Genomic DNA, 20,395 nt, shown 5'->3' on the forward strand with positions numbered 1-20,395 from the left:
GACGGTGGGTTGCAGTTCACGTTACCTCCCATCGTGTAACGTCAGCTCCTCATTGGGACACTTATGAGCAGAGTCAATACTGTGTGACATACAGTGGCACCGTGTGTGTTGGCAAGTCTGTGAATCACCGTAAATTCACCCTCCCCTACAATCACCTGTGACCTATGGGACTATTGCTGCTCAGCTTCAAAGTGATGTTCAACTATTTCCTTTCATCTGTTGCTGTTTGAAAAAGGCCCTGTTTAAATGTAGTTTCTCTGAAACGGAAGTAGGGATTGAGGTTGAAAATATCAAATGGCAGCCAAAAAAGTAACATATTTTTATTTTATTTATTTGTGTAGCACTGGCTTGTGTGCAAAAGCCACTTGATAGCACTGAGTCTTTTTTAAAAGCACTTCTGAGACAGTAATGCAAGAGACAGCAGCTTCAAGGAGTTCCAGGGATGTACATTCTTAGCCAAGCTGTCTCGTGGATTGTCTCAATCTGTATGGGGAAACTGTCCACATTAGGAATTAGCGATGGTCTCAGACGGCAGAAAACTGCCTGCCTGATTAGGCTTATTTTCAGACATCTTCTGAACGATGCGTAACTAGGTCGATTTCTCAGGTCCAGACTAAGGGATTTACAATGTGAGGCTCTTGGTGTTCTGAAAGTGCATCTTTATCTTTACCGCGTCTTTGGAGTGACTCTGAATTGAACAATCACATTTGCCTTGCCAGATCTGATGTTACACACAGACGTATACAGTCATATTAACGTTTGCAAGTAGAAAGGGCCCAACCATCCCTGTGATTTGAAAATGATGCAGAAAAGTTCAAAGTAATTCTGAGACTCTTCTGGAGCGAGGGAAGTTGAGAGCTGGTATCATGTGATCAGACCTCTCCGGACTGTGGTAAGGGGCCCGACTTAGGGTTTGACAGACGGGTCACTCCATCACAAATTAGATGGATTTTTTGTTTGACGTATTACAAGTGTATTATAACCTATGGAACTTCAAATTCGGCAGACAGAATATCCGTCGCCGTTGCGAGGGAAGTTGAGAGCTGGTATCATGTGATCAGACCTCTCCGGACTGTGGTAAGGGGCCTGACTTAGGGTTTGACAGACGGTTCACTCCATCACAAATTAGATGGAATTTTTGTTTGACGTATTACAAGTGTATTATATCCTATGGAACTTCAAATTCGGCAGACAGAATATCCGTCGCCGTTGTGACAGAGTATCCCATTTGCCAAACTCCGAATCGGGCCCAAAGTCTAGCCACTTTTCGTTCAAGAACTGCAATTTAAGAATATCCTTCTTATGTGATCCCACGTGAACTAAGTTAAAATAGTTAATTCATTATAGCATTAAGGCCTTGGTGGGTTCAACCCTGTAACCTGAATGGGGAATGGGCAACGATCAATCTAAGCATCATTAGTTGGTGAGCGATCTGTTTTACAACTGCTGTGATCTGATGGGAGACGGACTCATTTTTATAAACCATTCCCTGAAATATGTACTGATAAGGCTGGTGATGATGTGATTTCTAAATCCCTCAGCCACGCTGATGAAAGTCCTTATTATGGATTGTCACAAAGAAAAGTTTAAATTTGCCAGTTATAGTGGATCATTCATTTATATATTACGGCTACATTTTTCTAACAAATTAGGCTTAAACTCAAATGTAGTTGCAGATTTCATTATAGATGTAGACGTAAAGACTCACTGTCTTCGTTTATATCTAGTTCACTACAAAAATGTAAAAACTTTGTATTTGCTTAACGACCTGACATCTTAGTTTTACAAATGTTAAATGATATTTTGCCCCAATATGTTCTTTAATGTTAATTCATTACTATTTGCATTTGGTAGCAGACAGTTCGTGTCCAAATTATTTTCTTATAAGTTGCTATCATTACTTTTACTTCAGTCTTTTATTTGTCGGTGTCCATTTCCATCGAATTTGTTTCCCTCATTCTTCACCTCTCAAAGAATTTCAGCAACTTCACACTGATGAATCCCAGACAAAGTGAAATGCCCATGTGATTATTGGACTAGTTCATGTGACATCTGTATTTTTGTGATCATGTTTAAAGGGAATATGCCTAGAGATTAGGATGTTCTTTTGAGATTTTACTTGGAAACTCTCAGGTAAAAATTGGCAGTGTCCCATCAATCATCTGTTTAATCACATCTTTGAATGAGCATTGATTCTGGAATCTTGGGGAGCACGGAAGAAACCCTGAGTAAAGATTTGTAAGTGACAATATGGTCCCTTTGCTTCTTCGAGAAATTACTGTTTTAGGAGAATTCCATTTAGATGCAAGAGTTATGTTAAATTCACAAGACACAACACTACAGTTCATAGGCTTACCGGTGTATCTCATATCGAAGTGAAACATTTAGAGGTTTTACATGTGAATATAGGGATATTATTTGTTTGAGCTAAAAGTTTTACGTCTTGAAAAGAAATCAGCAACTGAACGACCTTCCACAACACATCAGAGCCTCCTCCTCACTTCTGGAGTACCACAAGAAGCTGACGACTTGTCTCTTTAAGTAACACTCCTGGCCATTCAAAGCGATGCTCTTACACCTGCTCAGTGCCAAGATACTCTTACGGGAGATAGCACGCTCTACAAAAACATATAGAATAACATAACATAAACTCTTGAACAAAGGTAAATCTAATGTTGTAGAGGGCTAATCAGAGAATACTTATTTAAAGTCCTAGAGCACAATCACTCACAGCAAAGGTAGCCGAGATTTCTGTGAGGAGCAGGGTGGATCCTTTCTCATATTTGGAAAATGCAAGAATGTGGAATCCCCTAAAGGACATTTGCTGCAACTAAATGAACAGTTCAACAAAAATATGTCTATGCGTCTCTCTGGACATGGAAGCTGTTGTGGCTTAATTTCCACTCCTGGTCATCATTCTCTCCAACACTAATGTAGAAACTAAGATGTTAACTACAGCATGGTCACCTCACAGGCTTACACAAATGAACCACTAATGGTCATTTGAGCGCTCACTGTAGCCTGTAGATTTCTTGTAAATTGTACATGCAGGTTTGCATTTCCCTCTCTGGTGGTACCACGGACTCCTGGCCTCACTGGGTCCGGTGGAGTCCCCACACGGCCAATAGAACCTCAACATCCATATGTGGCAACAGTGAGCAAATGGTAATTTGTTCCGAGAACCTCTACGGGAAAAACTCGCACCGATTCCTTTATTCTACTAAGGTCTCACAGTAGCTAAAATGTCATTTTATGTGCAGCATGATATCTCAAAGGGATAGCTCCACTGCAACTAGCTTTTCAACAATCACGGATTTGCATGCAGTGGTCCACACGGGATGACAGAGGCATGGCAGGGTTGAGAAGGTCACTGCGGATCAGGGGACAAGATGGGAGACCAAATGTTTGAAAATTGTTGGTACTAGTCTCTCTGGCCACATAGAACCTCCAGTGGAAATAGCTGCACAACTTATGATTCATCATTTATTGATCATGGCTTCTCTTGCCCTTTATCACTGCAGGTGCTTTCATTACAGGACTTGCACAAAGGATCCACCATCAAAAGAATGGACAGCCTAAATTCAAGGAACAGATAAAAAGAAGCACTGGATAGCCTTCAACGACACACCCCAGGGTGACAGGCGCTGCAGTGGATGAGGCAGAAGGAACACAGAAGAGGAGGCAGAATACACAGCTTACCAGCAGGCGAGGCTTAACCTGGATACAGGCAGAGTGAGGTATTGGGATACTGAGAGGAACAAGCAATACACAGGCTTCACAAGCCAGTGCTTGCCAAGCAAACACCAGCAAACATTCATTGAGAAACCAGGAGCACCGGGCAAAGAGTCCGTTTTCTCGCCTTACCCTGAATCACGCAACAAAATGCTGCTTACTGTAAGGCCGAACTGGACTGCAAGGACTTGACGTACTTCACCGATGCTCTTGATGCATGTCATGTTTACCTGAACTTCAATGCAAGCAAAGTAACGCCATTCTCCCGCGTCACACGTCTTTTCAGATGTACTCTTCATGCATGAAGCCTGGAGTGTCAGGGCTGCTCGGTGAGCTGTGGCTGCTCAAGAACAGCTCCTGCTGAACTAGTGCCTTGTAAATGCTGTCCACCCGCCCTCCCCCACTCATTCAGGTGGGCACTGCATATACTATTGATTTATAATGATTACTTTCAGGTGCCTGCTGGGGCAGGAGAGAGGAGTCGGACCCTCTCCTGTTTAGTCATTTTAGGCAGCCTGAGTCATTAGGGCTAGCACTGGCCTTATTTACTGTCACCTTACCCAGGTCTATGTTGCTACTGTTCAGCCGCAGCTCTTCTGCTAAGGTGGAGGAGCCTCGCCCCACTGCTTTTGAGCAATGAAAAATGAAATGATAATAACAAAGGTTATTATCATTTTATTTTTCCTCGCTTGCTTCCTGGAGCTGAGCCGAGGGCGGGGCCATCCGTTCTGATATGTCGACACAGCTGCAGGAAGGCGAATGAGTGGTGGCACTGCTTTACGTGCGCATGACAGTTGAGCTGGCCGTCTTGCGCACTTAGATCTCTCCAACAGAGCTGTGCTTTACAGCCAGGTGATCAGAGGGTCGTAGTCCCTTAGTGAGCTGGGTAATACCAGCATGGAAGCAGCGTCTGGATTGGCGTAGGGGACCCTGTAGCATGCTGGGAGTCGAGAAGCAGAAGCCCGAAGAGCACTGATGCTGCAGAATGCAGGTAAGCATTATTTTTCGAATTCTTTCCAGCACGCTGCACTCCCCCGCTCGGCCCTACCACTTAAATGCCACAGCAGCCACCACTGCTACTGGTAATGCCTCCCCCTACTTAGGTAAACAAAATGCATCGATCCTCAGGAGTAGCCCCTAGGAGCAATAACCAGTGCTTTAAATGAACAGGTACTATCAGGGACCCAGTATCTGCACTGGGTTCATTTGGAAGGGATAGGACAGCGCTTCTCAGCACTGCGCCAATGCATTTAGCAGCAGAGTGCCAGCATTTCTCAGCAGCAAACAGTTACTCTGGGACAAGGAGTATACGCACTTCTAGATTTCCATTTCGAGCACTGGCCATAACTCATGCTGCTCAACAACAATCAAATATCCGTGGGAGATGAAACTGGGCATTTCGCTTTACTGAGTGATCCATTTTTTTTTATCATTAGAGTACACTCATCCGGGTGCCTGGTTATGCTCTTGCTATGTCTCCCTGCTACGCTTCAGCTTGTCCGCACTGCTTCATCTAAAACCGGTCTAGTATTATGAACTTACGTATCCAAGAGTTAACATCTGAAGGTTCCGGCATCTGAAAGCCCTCCCAGCTCCAGTTCCTATGTTTGAGGGAAACTCATCTGGGTAACACATCTGAACACCAATCAGATCTCCAAGTTCATTTTAGGATGGTGTCAGGGAATTCCTAGAACGCAGTCCTTGTGGTGCATCATCACCATAGAGCTCCCCCATTAACGAAAGTAGTTTCACAAATTCTTTTCACTCATCTCCTTAGGGTACGCGGCCGCCATCATAGGACACACACTACCTATGGCACAGTAAACAATACCTTCTTCAGTCTAAAGAGCATGTACTGCCATGGACTCTCAGGGCTGCATGGTCAGCTAGCCACCTTCATGGCCTTCTTTCGAAAGCACATCTTCCATCCTCTTCATCACAACCTGGCCAACCCTCATCTGTAGTCTGCCCAGTCTAAGCAGCAGTACCTGGATGGAATTCAAGCACAAGCAACCTTGAGTAACCTTGAGTTCACCTCAAGAACTACATCTTCAAGGAGTAACTCATCTGTTGCGTGGCATGCATTTCAAACAGGGAAAACGTGCGCACGCAATAACGAAGGAGTAATTGTCACACTTCCGGTAACTTTCCCATTGATGCATTCTAAGGGCTGCAAACACTGCGCAAGAGTCCGAGCGCTGCTGACACAGAGTTCACTGCACTGTCAGGGTCCACGAGGGCAGCGGTTCACCGCTGTCCCAGCCACTTGAAGATGGTCTATATTTATTTTATCAACCAGTGAACAAACAAACTGTTCTCCTTATCCGCTCCGAGCTGCACAGCGCGTGCTGCCAGTGTGGCTGTGGGCAGCGCAGACTCTTGCACAGACAGGAGCATGAGCACAGTCCCTCATCTGTGTTTACTACTAGCACAAGTTTGCACTATTGATTTTTCAGGCTAGTTTAGAAATACTGATTGGCTATTGGTAGTTTATTTAAAACATTGTTTGTGTCGCCTTGGTGGTTATTAACTTGACGGATTGTTGCAAATACACTGGCTGTATTTTGATTTGTTGGCAACTGAGTATGGCCCAAATAAAAGAACCATTGTTACAAATATAAATAAGACACACAAATGCAAAACTAGCAAGTCTCATCTTTTGGCTTGCCAATGCTTTTTGTGGTAAAGGAGATGCTTCTATCTATCTATCTATCTATCTATCTATCTATCTATGTATCTATCTATCTATCTATACAAATACAGAGAGAGAGAGAGAGAGAAACAGATATATATATTTATTTATTCAATTTAAAAAACAGGGTATGGAGGGAAAGGGGAACAGCAGAGGAACGGGGTGTGGAGAAGGACGTGGAAGTCACTGCCAGCCAACTATGGTGGGCAGGGAGGAATGGTGGTGCAACAGAAGAGCCCCAGGGGTAGTTGCAGGGGTGGCAGGAATAAAAAAAGAGGAAGCAAAGGATGAACTTGAGGATGGTAGAGCAACAGCGAGACACTGCAGGGTAGCAAGAGCAGGAAAGATCATGCTCACCCATAAACTGCTGAAAGCAAAAGAAAGGTTCTAAATTACCAAGCTACGGCTTTTTCCTGTGCTTTTTTATCAGCTGCTGCATCATGACACATGCATGGTTGGCAATCTTGCGATGGATGTCTAAGAAAACCGATTACAAAATTGCCACCAAAGCATGCGCATGCCTTATGACACATTGGCTTGTGTTCCCAGTGACACCTGTACACGCACTAAGTGATTAAGTATGGTAGCTTTTTAATCGTTTAAAGTGCATGCAAGTACAAAAGAAACAAAAGGAGCAGCCCAGTAGCACAGGCAGTTGCCAGGCACTCATTAAATAAACAAGCATTGGCAATGCCAATAGGTCTGGCTTTGAAGGATTGTGAAGCATTACAAGTAAATAGCATGGGAATGGGTATGTTTTGTATGGAAGCAAAGAACTGCAGAGTAACAAGTTTTAAGGTTAAATGGTCTGGTGACAGTTGAACTTTCAGGCCAGACCTAAACATCCATGTAGATTAATAATTTCTCAACGCCCATTTGTGCTGCTGCCACAGAAAACCACCTGCCGTTTTTTAGTTATCGAAGACACTTTAGTAGATTTACAATGTAATATGAGTACCCCTAAAAGTGCAAGCTCAGGCAGCTAGAAAACATGAACAACATGATTACAGCTGCTTGGACACCAAGCACTTTTTAGTGGAATCACACACTTTCTGCCCAAACAAAGCATATACTCCTGACTCCCAACATGTGGGTGGAGCCTAAGCCCCTATCCAGTGCTCCTCGCATAATTGTCTGGGGACAGCTGAGCAGACCATAACAAAATGAAAGTGGGGTGGAAAGGGGAGCAAAAATAGAGTGCAATGGGAGAAACACAAATATTACATGCATCTGCACGTAAAGGAAAGAAGCAGCCCATCAGCAATTACAGCCGATGGGCCCTCAAAAAAATAAATAAGTACAAACAAATTAAACTTGGGCTGGGGAGCGGGGCAGAGAGTAAAAATTGAGTGTGCATGGGCATACAGAAAAAAGTGGGGCGGAGAGCAAGGAAATACATGCACTCTCATGAACTGCTAAATGCAAACTCAAAAAATGGAGTTCTATCAAGTCAAAAGTTGAAGGATACAAAGTCACAGAATCAGAATACTGTGAGATCGAAATGCTCCTGGGCAGTAAACACAAGACTAGGGAGGGAAAATGTCATATCAAAAGCAAACTCTCAGACAAAAAAGCCATCCAATCATGAGAAAGAGGCTGACCCAAAGCTCAATCTAAGTATATATTATGTATATCAAACAACAAGACTTGCCAACAGACAGCTAAACCTGTCTGTAGTTAAGACTGAAAAATTCATTCTCTGAAAGAAAACAGTGGAAGGATACAAGTCATTGAATCAAAAGAATGGTCAACAAACTATGCTTCACAGGAGAGACAAGTACAAAAACGTGAAGGAACGCCATCAAATGTGACCTCAGCAAATGAGATTGACAAGGAAGCCAACCAATGATAAGCAATGGGCTGGCCCAAAGTTCATTATGAGCACTGATATTGTACGTAATAGATCTTTGACAACTAAAAGCAGTCTGTGGGTTAGACCTAAAAACTTCAGTTTATCACTATCTGCGTCCTATGAGCAGATGTGATCCCATCAACAATGCACCTATATCTCCTTGAGGGAAGTCTCCTTCTACAAACTATCTACCCCCGCCCAAGAGACTGCATCATCACTTTTGTGCATGCACTGGGTGAATTGTTAGGATAGCCGAGGACAGCAATGCAAAACATTTGAAAGGTCTGTAACTCCAAGGTCGGAGGCTTCCCCAGTACCTGCTGGCTTCCCCAACACCCGCTCATCCTTCCAGAACTTAAAAATTAAATACCACTGAGTTGGAAAATAATTAACACCTCTTCAAATTATCAAGGAAATGAATGACAAGGGAGGGGTTTTGAAGCAGAGCTCTAGAGACGGCCAATTCGGTCCTCACTTATTTCTGGATTGTGTAATTTATTTACCGCCAGGATAAAATGTACTTTCTGTGGTAAAAAGAACTGAATGCATTGCTGATAAATGCTAAATGATTTGTTTGGCTGTTTGTAGTACCAGCAGGGCTAATGGCATAACGCGGACAAAAAGACAGAATACCAAAACCACCATTACCGCCCACCAGAAGGGTAATTCCCCACTGTGTTGTAATTTAGCACCACCTATAAACGTCTGAAGCACAGCCAGGCGCCGCATGCCTTCTACACACATTGGTGGCAGCGCGGGTCCCATGTACAACTGGATTTTCTTTCACCAGGGGAGATTACGAAGGGACTAGCTCTCAAGCGTCCCATCAGTTCATCTAGCTTAAATGAAAAACCATATCACGTGAAAAATCAACTTCTCCATTTGTCCATAACCATCGAGCCAAAAGCAGGTGTCATGCTTATGTAAAATAAACACCTAGACAGTGTTTGGGCCACTTCACTTTAAGCAGCAGTGAAATTCTTTCCTACTGTTTGCATGTTTGTGTACCAGGCAGGGTGCAATTAAACTGCAGCTTAATCAGGGCCACTGAGATGATGTAGTTTTGCAGCTGCTGCATTTTTCAGCATAAGTATGTCTTTACCGCATTTACCACATAATCCATAGTGTGCTGCATAATCTGCAGATTTTAACAAAACAAATTGTTTCTAGCCCAAATGGATCAAAAGTTACTGGAAACTCAGCATTACAAGTTGCTGCACGATGAAAGATAGACTGGTCACCCTTTGGTTACTTGCATTTGGGAGTCAAAGTTGTACTAATTATGTGAAACCTTTGCCCAGATGGTGTTTGCATGTGTAAAATTGACAAATTAATGAGGTAATACTATCACAGAATCTGCTGCATTATGCCACATATTCTTTTTTTGTCACATAATTTAGTCAGCCCTACCACATAATTTGGTCCTCCCCTGACACATAATTCCAGTAGCCCCGAGTTAAGTTGATAGCGAATGTACAGTTTTGTTTAGGATCAGCTATATGTTTTTCGGTACTGTTGTGTAGCCACATCCTGTATATACAATCCTCTGATGAAAATAAACATATAGGGTGCTGCTTCTGCTGGCACTCACAAAGGTGTTAAACCAAGAGAGTAGCCAGAAAATTAATATACCCCTCACTCGAACCATACTTCTACACCAAGGGTGCGAAGCAAGCAAACCTGACCTTACATTGGAGGGCTCCCTTTCATCCTCCTTCCATCCCTCCATTTATTCATCAATCATTTCACCTTTTTAGCTATTCATCCATTCATATGCCAATCCCTTCATCTCGCCATCCATCCATTCATCCTTTTGTATTTCCTTTCACACTCACCATCTGTCCATTCTTCACCCTTCCATTTATACAATTTTACCTCTCAATCCTTTCACTTTCACCCATCCGTTTGCCCTTCCACCGATCTTTTGTTTCACCTTTTCACTCCATCCTTTCACTCCTTTCTTCTCACTCTTCCATCATAATTTTCGCCTTTACTTTATTTCCTTCCACTGTTATTCCTTTCATCTTTTTCCCTTGCTCTTAACTTTCTGCCTATATTTCGTCCCATTCTTTTATATTTCTTATCTGCCTCGATTATGCACATTTTTCCTGTTTCTTCTCTCTCTGTTCTCCCCGCTGTTCATCTTTCCATGATTTTACTTTCTCGCTTTCCTTTGCCTATGCCCACACCCCTCTAGCATGATTTCTCTCTCCATTACTTCTTAGCACATTGTCTGGAGAAGGAAGTGGCCACAAATGACGAATTAACGTTTTATTGGGGACAAGTTCACCAGCCCACCTCCGCTTTTGCCAGCCTTCGCTTAAGCAGATTAAGTGGGAGGTCGGCTCACTACTCACCAGCCACCGTGCTAAACACAGAATTGTTAATAACTATGACTGAAATATGTTAGTCGTCAATTAAACGTGTTCAATTTTATAAACCGCGGAAGCAGACTATGCATTTGCTATTAATGCCCCTTCCTTTTGGAGGCCACTGGGCTGACCTCCAGTGAACACGGACACGCCTCCAATACAATTGGCTGAAACAACCATGTCATAACTGCTGTGAAAACGAATAATAACTATGATAAATCGTCGTGGAAATGCGCTGTTCGTGTTAAATGATCTTTTATTGAGTTAGAAGCCAGCTGGTCTGTAGACAAGAGAAAAGCTGTCAAGATGGTTCAAAAAGTCGCGAGCAAAGAGTGGGCAGAGACCATAGAGTCCGCGGCGTTACTGGTCACAGTCCGTCTTCTATGTCACGGCTGCATGCTAGAGGTGTCCAGTATACAGATCACCCAACGAGTTACTGACCTTGACAGAAAGAGCAGGGGGCAGTAATGCTTAACAAGGGCACGGGTGTCATTCCTGGCACGGCTTGGTATGTCACAGAGCCAAGGCTACACTGACCGGGCTCCAATGTACAGCACTGGCGTTCGAGGCTATTCAGCAAGAACAACAGCTCTCTCCAATTGGTAGCAATATACACTTTTTTACACCATCTCCTGCCATGACAAACTCCCACCCTACGCAGCAATCATTTTAATGAGTTTGACCTTAACGGGCCCTTAAAATGCGCACCAGTGGGCTAGATTGACAGAGGACAGCTTGGTTAAGTCGCAAATCTACTCCTGCAGGTTTACTCCTTCTCTTCAATAATAATTCCAACGTTTTTGAGATCTACAAAGAATCACAGAGTGTCCTGGAAAGTCAATGCCGATAGTACATTTGCAGGAGTATTCCAATGTACAAAATGCTCTTGTGGAATTTCTTTTTGTTTAAAGAAGGAAATCTTTCATACTCCACAAACCCGTTCTCTCAAGAACTAAATATGTGGGTCCTGCCGATATGTTGGACGCAATAGTTTTTTTGTATGTTTCCAAGGTGGTAAAAACTACATGAAAATGATTATGAATACCCACAGACCTACAGGCTGTATAGCCAGGGCTACTGGAATTATGCGGCAACCTACAGGCTATATAGCCAGGGCTACTGGAATTATGCGGCAGTGGAGGACCAAATTATGCAGCAGGGTTGACTAAATTATGTGGCAAGAAATGCCAAGTTATGCAGCATAATGCGATACATTTTATGATAGTATTACTATATTGTGTTGTCATTTTTACCCATGATAACATGTACGAGCACCTCATTAATACCAGCTTGGCACCACATAAAGCAATAAGCAACAGAAAACTTTGCAAATGGTCTTCCACTTTGTGGCAACAAGTACAGCCACAGCCACATTTCTAATAACTTTTGATCCGTTTGTGCTAGAAACATTTTTTTTTATAAAATCGGCAGTTTATGAAGCGGGCAGTGGATCATGTAGCAAATGAGCCGCAATATCACATAATTTCAGTGGCCCTGCCTATTTCTTTGTGGGTTTCACTGTACTTTGGACGGCTACCCTAAAGACCACCTACATCCCCTCGCCTGAAATTAACAGGGGTGGAAATCCACATTCCTGCAAATTTTCCATATTTATAAAAACAATTTTAGGAATGCAAGGTTCCACTAAACCCGAACATTTAAATCAGGATGCTGCATTTATGTTTGCAAAGTACTGTTTTTGCGGCACCTGAGACAAACTGAGGTGCACAAAATCCTTGGTGAAAGGAACCCAGAGTGCTTTGCTCTCACTTCCCACGGGCACTGTTTTAATAATGCTGCTGCCAGCCGTACAACACATTCAATCAAATTCCTGGAATGTGCATAGTGGTACTCGATGCAGTATATGTGGAAATTATCTCTAATGGTCTTGGGTGGCCTTAGAAGTCCAAGGGGCATGTTTTCTAAGTAAGCCAAACTGAGTACAAGACATGCCTTAAGGTGATGGGTAGAATTACATGACTAAATGCAAAACTAGTGCCTGATAGAGAAATTGAAGAAAAGACTGTCCACAGAGACATCAGACCATACAGAACGCCGCAGCCAGACTCATTCTTGGCCTTCCCCTATGAATCCACATCACACCCCACCTCAGGCAACTCCACTGGCTCTCCATACAAAAGAGTTGCCAATACAAACTGCTGAGCCAGGCACACAAGGCTCTACTCAACCAAGGACCTACCTACATTAATCACCGCCTGAACTTCCACCAACCGTCGTGAAGACTACGCTCCCCCTCCCTTTCACTAGCCCATATTCCCCACATCTACCAAAGTAGTAGTGGAGGACGTTCCTTCTCCCACATCGCAGCAAAGACCTGGAACAGCCTCCCCACGCACCTCCAGACCATCACCTCACTTTTAGAATTCCAAATAGCCCTCAAGACCTGGTTGTTGGAATGGGTCTCCGGGACCTCAGGTATGTGAGATTGCATGGTTACAGGCTTGCTGTGGGCAATGTTTGTGATAACATCTAAATAAGCAACAGAATAAACCGGCCCACCAGACCACAAAACAGGCCCACAAACAGCCAAAAACGCCCCGCACACTGACCTGTGAGACCAGCCCTTCTGGCACTGCCTGATTGCCCTTTAGAATCCCCGCCCTGATTGTCCGTGGACAAAGGAAAGCCAGTTTTAGCACTTCAATCACTGCCACAAATCACACACTTCTAAGTAAGCGCCAAAACGTGTCTTTGATGAGTTAGCTTTAGCTAAAGCAATTGTTCTTGAGAAGCGCCTAACATCCGATAAGAGTCTTTAATTTTCCCTAATTTGCTAATTAAGATGTTGACACTCGTTTGCATTGTTTGGCATGTTCACGGCAGGGAGTGGTCACTTGAGTGCATCCCATCAGGGGAAACAAAGCTGAATAAGAACACACCTACTGGTCTGGATGGCATCTGTTGGCTTCAGCAGTCCGTGGGGGTTGGGGGGGGGAGGGGGGAGACGTTGGGACTGTATTTTGTAAAAACAAAAACACACCACACAGGCTCCCAAGATATCCCAGAGACTAGAGCCGATCTGAAGCATCACACAAGACCAGCGCCTAGACGCCTGCAGCCAGAGGCACCGATTCCTGGTGAAAAGTTAAACGAGCGTTCACAGTGCAAGGAAAGTTATTGGTGCAGCTGGAGCAGTGGCACCGGGGCCAACTGCATACCAATTTCGTCCATCTTGACCTGTCGAACAAAGGGCAGGACGGCCCCTTTTCCCTATTTGCAATAGGGTCCATGACACACTTCCTGGACCACTTACTGTAAACATACATGAGCGTATGGTTTGTTTCGAATTGTTGAAAAAAAATTGTTACAAGTTCTGCTCAAAGATTTTTGAAGCCCTTTAGCTGAGATGTATTGGTGTAGGTGCCCCTTCGGTACCCTTTCTGCCCTCCTTCCCCCACGCATTTTTCTACAGCTGTTAATCAGATGACAAAAACTCTATTTGTGCCCATATAAATCACATAAATCTGCTTGGTGAATGTTACTGACAAGTCTAATTAAATGAAATAATTGCTGCGCACTGACATGTCGGACCACTTCACCTGTGGCGTCTGAGGGTGCCCGCCCCCCCCACCCCCCGTCTCTTTTATCCCCCTCCGCCCCGCGTTGGCCTATTTCATCCCCCTGTGCAGCGGTCAGTGCCGTCTGAGGGCGCAACCCCCCGGCGTTGGCCTCTTCTATCCCCCTCCGCCACTGGTCAGTGCCGTCTCAGGGCGCAACCCCCTCTCTCCCCCGCACCCGCCCCCCCCCTCCCCCCTCCCCCCTCCGGCGTTGGCCTCTTTCATCCCTCCTATGCAGCGGTCAGTGCCGTCTGAGGGCGCAAACCCCCCGGCGTTGGCCTATTTCATCCCCCTGTGCAGCGGTCAGTGCCGTCTGAGGACGCAAACCATCGGCGTTGGCCTCTTCTATCCCCCTCCGCCACTGGTCAGTGCCGTCTGAGGGCGCAACCCCCTCTCTCCCCCCCTCCGGCGTTGGCCTCTTTCATCCCCCCTGTGCAGCGGTCAGTGCCGTCTGAGGGCGCAAACCCCCCGGCGTTGGCCTCTTTCATCCCCCTGTGTAGTGGTCAGTCGATGGTGACCAGCCCATGTTCGCTGCTGTAACAGAAGCAAGGAAGTATTATGCAAGAGCACAGGAAGTGAGCGGAGACAGCGTTCTGGGCAGGCCTGGCAAGAAGTCTGTGTGAACTTGAGCAAACAAGCGTAGCTCGGTCACCGAGGCCAAACGGAGCGGGGCACGTTCCCAGCGCTGCCGCGGACGAGGAGGCTGCGTCCGCCGCTGCCAGGGGCCGCGCTCCAGGACTTCGTGCACCTGATGGAAAGCAGATAACCACGAGGCCGATTTTTCCGCTCGTGTCGGATCTTACGTTTTTATAATGACCGTGTTTAGGGTTAGCATAATTGGCAAATAATAAGCGCGGGGTGCACGTTGTCAGCTAAACTTCTAGAACTGACAGGAACGGAGCCATTAATGAGCGAATTATTGGTAGACGTGCGCAAATAGCGCCGCAAGGGAACAATGGCTCTGGTGCGAGCACGCGCTTCGATTGCTGTTAAGCCAGTAAGATTTAGCAATTGATAGGGTTCAATGAGCCCCTTAGAGCTCTGGACCCCGGTGCCACTGCACCTGCTGCACACAGGTAGCCACGCCCCTAGCTGTGAGTTTGACGGGACCGGTTACTCGTTTCTCTTTTTACCACAGCATTGGGCAAGTACCAGTGCAGAGCAGAGATGCACCAATGAGCGAGGGGGAAACTTCAGCTTCGATCTGTTAATGGCTCTCGGAAGAAATGCGCCTTTATTTTGCATTCAATAGCTACAAACGGTGCTCCCCTCCCAACAAAGTGACATCGGACAAGCCATCTCGTTGATTCCATTTGTAGAACAGACACCAGCTGAACTGCATCTCGTTACTCGACTCAACATCATTCGTTTTTATCAGCTTAAAAGGATCGGTGAACTACCAGGAATTTCTTTTGCATCATGAAAATATCTCTGTAGTGTAAGCTCAACCCACTGAGATGTCTGACTGCTGCTCAGTCTTCAGTTACAAAGCTTCTCTCTCACCTGCCCGGTGTCTGCATTTAAGGAGGAGTGAACACTGATCCTCACCGTGCATCCTACATATAACGTTCACCGAAAGCTGCGTTTTGATTAAAAACCGGGCCGGCTTTAGCGCTGGTGGCGCCCTGTGCCACAATGTTTGTTGGCGCCCCCCCAATGACCACCTCCACCACGGATTCTCTCACTAGCACCCTTTAACAGTGACCAAGTCTCCATAACCACTCTCTCAGATGCATTGAATTAGTTATATAGCGCCACTCATACCAGTGTAGGGTGTCTGAGCACTTTGCATCACACGCACATTACACACAGACATTCAATCATACGTGTGTAAATCAGTGTGTAGGAAATGTTACGTAAGCCAAAGGACTAAAAGTGTAGAAGTCACATGTCATCCATACTGGTAGGCAGTATAGTTTAAGAGTGCTTGGTGTGGAGAAGCACAAACTCAGAGTCGAAAAAGAAACAGCATAGTTGGGAGTTTTCTTTAATAATAAGAATCGATTTCTAGCCAAATTAACCCTTTTCGCAACATTGATCAATGTTCTGTACTTTGCAGAGTGTATGCAGTTCTAGGATGAAAGTTAATACCTCACTATTCTATATTAGGACTTTAAATTATACATTGCAAGTAACCTGCTGATCTGTTTACATCTGTAATCTACATGGTACACGTTCTTTGCAGCAGTCATATTAACCCTCTGCACTAACTTCACCTAAGTCAAAACCACAACTATACAAAATGCTGATCTCTCTCCAGGAACATAATTAATCACACGAGTTATCTTGACATTTATGTGAGGCCTGGTAATTGCGGGGAAAGAAACGCTGCAGCAGCTGATTCAAAGGCATAATAATCTTTCAAACACGGAAGCCAGCGCCCGGTGTGGTGGCACCGATCGCACCGCCCTAAAGCCGGCCCTGATTAAAAATGAGCATTTTCAGCTGCCCCTGACTGAGCCCGAGCAGGATACAAAGTGGTAAAGTTATGACGCTATCCCACAAATTATGTGATCCCATTGCCCCTCCTTGCTGGTAGTGGTACTTCAGCGCAACTGATACAAAGTTACCGCCTGAGCAGCCGACTTTGGAACTGGGGAACCAGGGGTCCTAGCGTGGGCTCAACATTCTGTAATTCTGGGCAAATCAGCAAGGGCCTTATAACGAGTACGCCGGTCCACAGGACCGCCATACTCGTGGTGGTGGTCTGACCACCAGCACCACTACGGGTCCGCACAGGGCCGGCATTAGGGCAGTGCGACTGGGCGCTGACCTGTGGAGGGGGGCGCTGTGACCTCAGGTGGGCGCTGTGTTTAGCAATATCTTATGATGGGAGAGATAAGGGGCACTTTTGCAGGTGGTAGAGAGAGAATCGGAAGAGGTAGTCAAGGGGTGTGGGGGCGCCAAAAGTGATTGTCACACAGGGCGCCATCGGCGCTAAAGCCGGCCCTGGGTCCGCCCACAGTATTCAGAGTGTGGTGGTCAGATCGCCACAGGACCACCGCATCCGCTGGGGATCTAGGATCCATTGGTGATCGAGCAGTGGAAGGGGGCAGCCATATGCTGACATTGCCGTTGCGGCACCGCTGTGCATATTACGTATTGCCTGTCCACCGCCCCTTTCATGGCGGTGAGCTCACCATGAAAAGAGTGGCGGTGAGGCAACTAAGGGGGCCCTAACAAGGCCCCCCGTTGCTCCTCAGCCTGGGTATGCCCATTTTGTGCTCTCCCTAGAATTGCACCCCAGTTTCTGCACGGTGTGGCATGCATGCCACACCATGCAGGAACGTGCTACAGGCAACGTCACGGTGACGTCTGCAGTTAGGGCTCACCTATGAGCCATATACAGCTACTGTCGTGAAATCACCACAGCACTGCTTGCCCTCCATTTATTACAGTTGTAATCCAGCAGGTAGGCTCTTGACGGGCTTGGCAGTCCTCCTGTTGGCACAGTGGTGGCAGGCCGACAGGAGGACCGCCAAACTCGTAGTAAGGCCCTTAATCTCCACATGCATTAACATTTTTTTTTTTTTTTTTTTTAAATGAATCGGCCCTCGCACAATGTAGTCTGGTGCATATGAAGAGCCTTGGGACAAGTTTGCGCTATATCAAACTGCTAAAAGGAAATAAATATTGCAACTCTACAAGAGATGGCTTTCCTCCATCTGTGAAAAGTGTATTCTTTTGTAGTGGCCAAAAACAGGTGTTCGCTATAGGGCGTGAACAACTGTGTAAGCTGAACACACACCCTTGCACGAAAAGGGCTCAAAGAAGCAAGAGGCCATGGTGGAACGAGAGCCACTGGTTATTTGCACAAGGAGCTCATAAATTTTGGCCTGGTTAGACCCACTTTATTTTTAATTTTTTGTGTGGGCAGTAGGAAGAACAGACTGGCTTACTTCAAAGAAGAACTAAAGTTGTTTAGAAAAAGTGCAGAGGCCAAAGGTTTTTCTTCTACCTCAGTCCTCTTTCTCTCACTACCCTCCACTTCCTGTCTCTTTATCTCACTCTTGTAGGTTACTCATTTTTAGGTCTCGCCTGACCCAGCGCGTGCGCTGGTCTGGCGAGACTTATTGAGAGGGCTCCAAAAAGTGCTACCAGGTCAGCCTAGAGCTACAGTGCATGTGCACGGGCGCGCGCGCCGCGCTTTACCGCGATTACTTTCGGTTTCGCGGCCGCTTTAATGTTTGATCGTGATCGCGATCACTTTCACTTTCACTTTCGCGGCCGCACGGCCGCTTTGCATAGCCAATAGGTCTCGCTTTTGGGACCTTATAAGTATTTAGTTAGTTATTCAACTGTTGCATGGCTAAACACTTATAAGGTCCCAAAGTCGAGACCTATTGGCTATGCCAATGCTGGTTGTTTTCATCGCTTGTCATCGTCTTCTTATCCTTTCTTTCCTCCTCCGTTCTCCTTCTGTTGTCTTTCTCTGTCTTTTTCTGGGTCAAACTCCGATAATGAAAAATTAGTCATGTTATTCAATAACGTGTGCCGGTCCCCACCACTTTCAACCACTGGTGCAAAGTGATCACCGCTTCTACCTTTGTCTAGCCAATGCATTCCTTAGGCCCCAGTGTGCCTCCTAATCAATGTCTGACCATGCCTCTGGACTCCTGGCTCTGGGCACTGGAGCCCGGCCATTCCTTGCTAGCCTCTCTACAGCCTCCCAAAGAATGGCTGGAAGAGTCGACGTGTTCTAGCATCCTGTTGGGGCAGGTGCACAGGCCTGGGCCAAGCTGTTTAAGCCTTCCCAGCCTCCCACTGACACTGAGCAGATGGCCAAGTAGAGAATGGAGCCATCTTCCTGTGATGCCTGACTCCGCCCTCAACAGTCGGAAGAGGTGGAGCCCCTGACGAGGATGGGGCCTGATGCAATCACAATCTTAGGAGGGAGTGAGAGGCGGTGAGTGATGGGCCTCCCCATCACCAGGTGAGCTCCTCCTCAATCAGTGTTTCTCATCGATAGCACTCTTAACAACTCTCTGTGCGCCCTCCATGATACCTCCATCCTTGTGTGCATCCCTTGTGGTAAGCCCATGGTAAGCTTCACACAAGGGTGGTTGTGCTATTCCTATTCATGCAGTAGTCTGTGCTGCACCTGTCTGTGTGCATTAAAAGCTTGCCCTGTGTCAGGGGCCGGGGTCTGGGACACCGGTGTTACCTTCTCCTCTTCCACTCACCGATGTTTCCGCCTTTCAGTCACCGGACCCTGCCACGCTTTGGACGGCGTCTTCAGAGTCCCCTCCTTCCGGGTACTGGCCCTTTCAGGATCAGACGGAGGACTACGGGCACCGCCCCCAGGGGTGGAGCCACCTCGCGTCATCGGACGTTAAAAGACCAGCAGCCAATGAAGAGGAGTTCGACATCGGGAAGGAGGAAGGAGAACGACGAGACGAACAACGGAGAAGAGACGAGGACGCGAGGAATCCTGTGGTATCGGGGACCACGGAGGACGAAAGTACAGAGGAGCCTGGAGGCCAACGACCCTGTGAAGCGCCCTGCCACGGTCCCGGAGGACGGTGGCTCGAACAGGTACGGCAGCGTTTGCTGGGTACCGGGAGGCGGGTCGACCATAGAGCCGCAGGAGGAGTGGGGCTGCCCGGTGGGGAAACCTGACCTCTGCGCGCCCCCCTCTCTCTCTCTACAAACCCTTTTAAGGTGGTGGAACCCCTCCCTTCACGATCTACGATAAGATAGCTGGTGACATCCCGCACGCCCTTTCCCCTAACCGAAACAAGACCACAATATTCCTAATTGGTCTCTTTTCTTTTCTACCCTACCCTCATGACACCGCTGGACACCTGGTTCCTGATCGAGGGGACAAGACAAGCATCTTCAAAGAGGGAGAACCTATCCCCCTGGAGAAAGAAGCACAAGCCTCACCCCCTTCATTAGTCGTATTTCCTTTTGATGTCTGACTCTGACATTTCTTTGTTATACACGGAGACAGTTGAATACTCCCCATTAAAACCTATAAGACTACCACGCCTGTGTCGCGCTGCTTCTGCCAACTCTTACACCCTGCCAATGCATCAGCTTCACCTCTTCCACCTGCAAAAAGAACTATTGATGGACAAAATGCAGAACAATGTCATACATTAACCCCAGTACAGAGATCTGGGCCTAAATCCATCGTTTTTTTGCTCACCATGCCATTCCAGTTTAG

General features: G+C 46.3%; 1 protein-coding gene across 1 annotated transcript in view; it reads right to left on the reverse strand.

Annotated features, from left to right (window-relative positions):
- The window catches only part of EPAS1 (endothelial PAS domain protein 1), a 297,631-nt gene that overhangs the window by 201,020 nt on the left and 76,216 nt on the right, over positions 1–20,395 (reverse strand). The gene's annotated exons all lie outside the window — the stretch shown is intronic.

The sequence above is a fragment of the Triturus cristatus genome, chromosome 6 (genome assembly GCF_964204655.1).
Source record: "Triturus cristatus chromosome 6, aTriCri1.1, whole genome shotgun sequence".
Taxonomy (NCBI): Eukaryota; Metazoa; Chordata; class Amphibia; order Caudata; family Salamandridae; genus Triturus; species Triturus cristatus.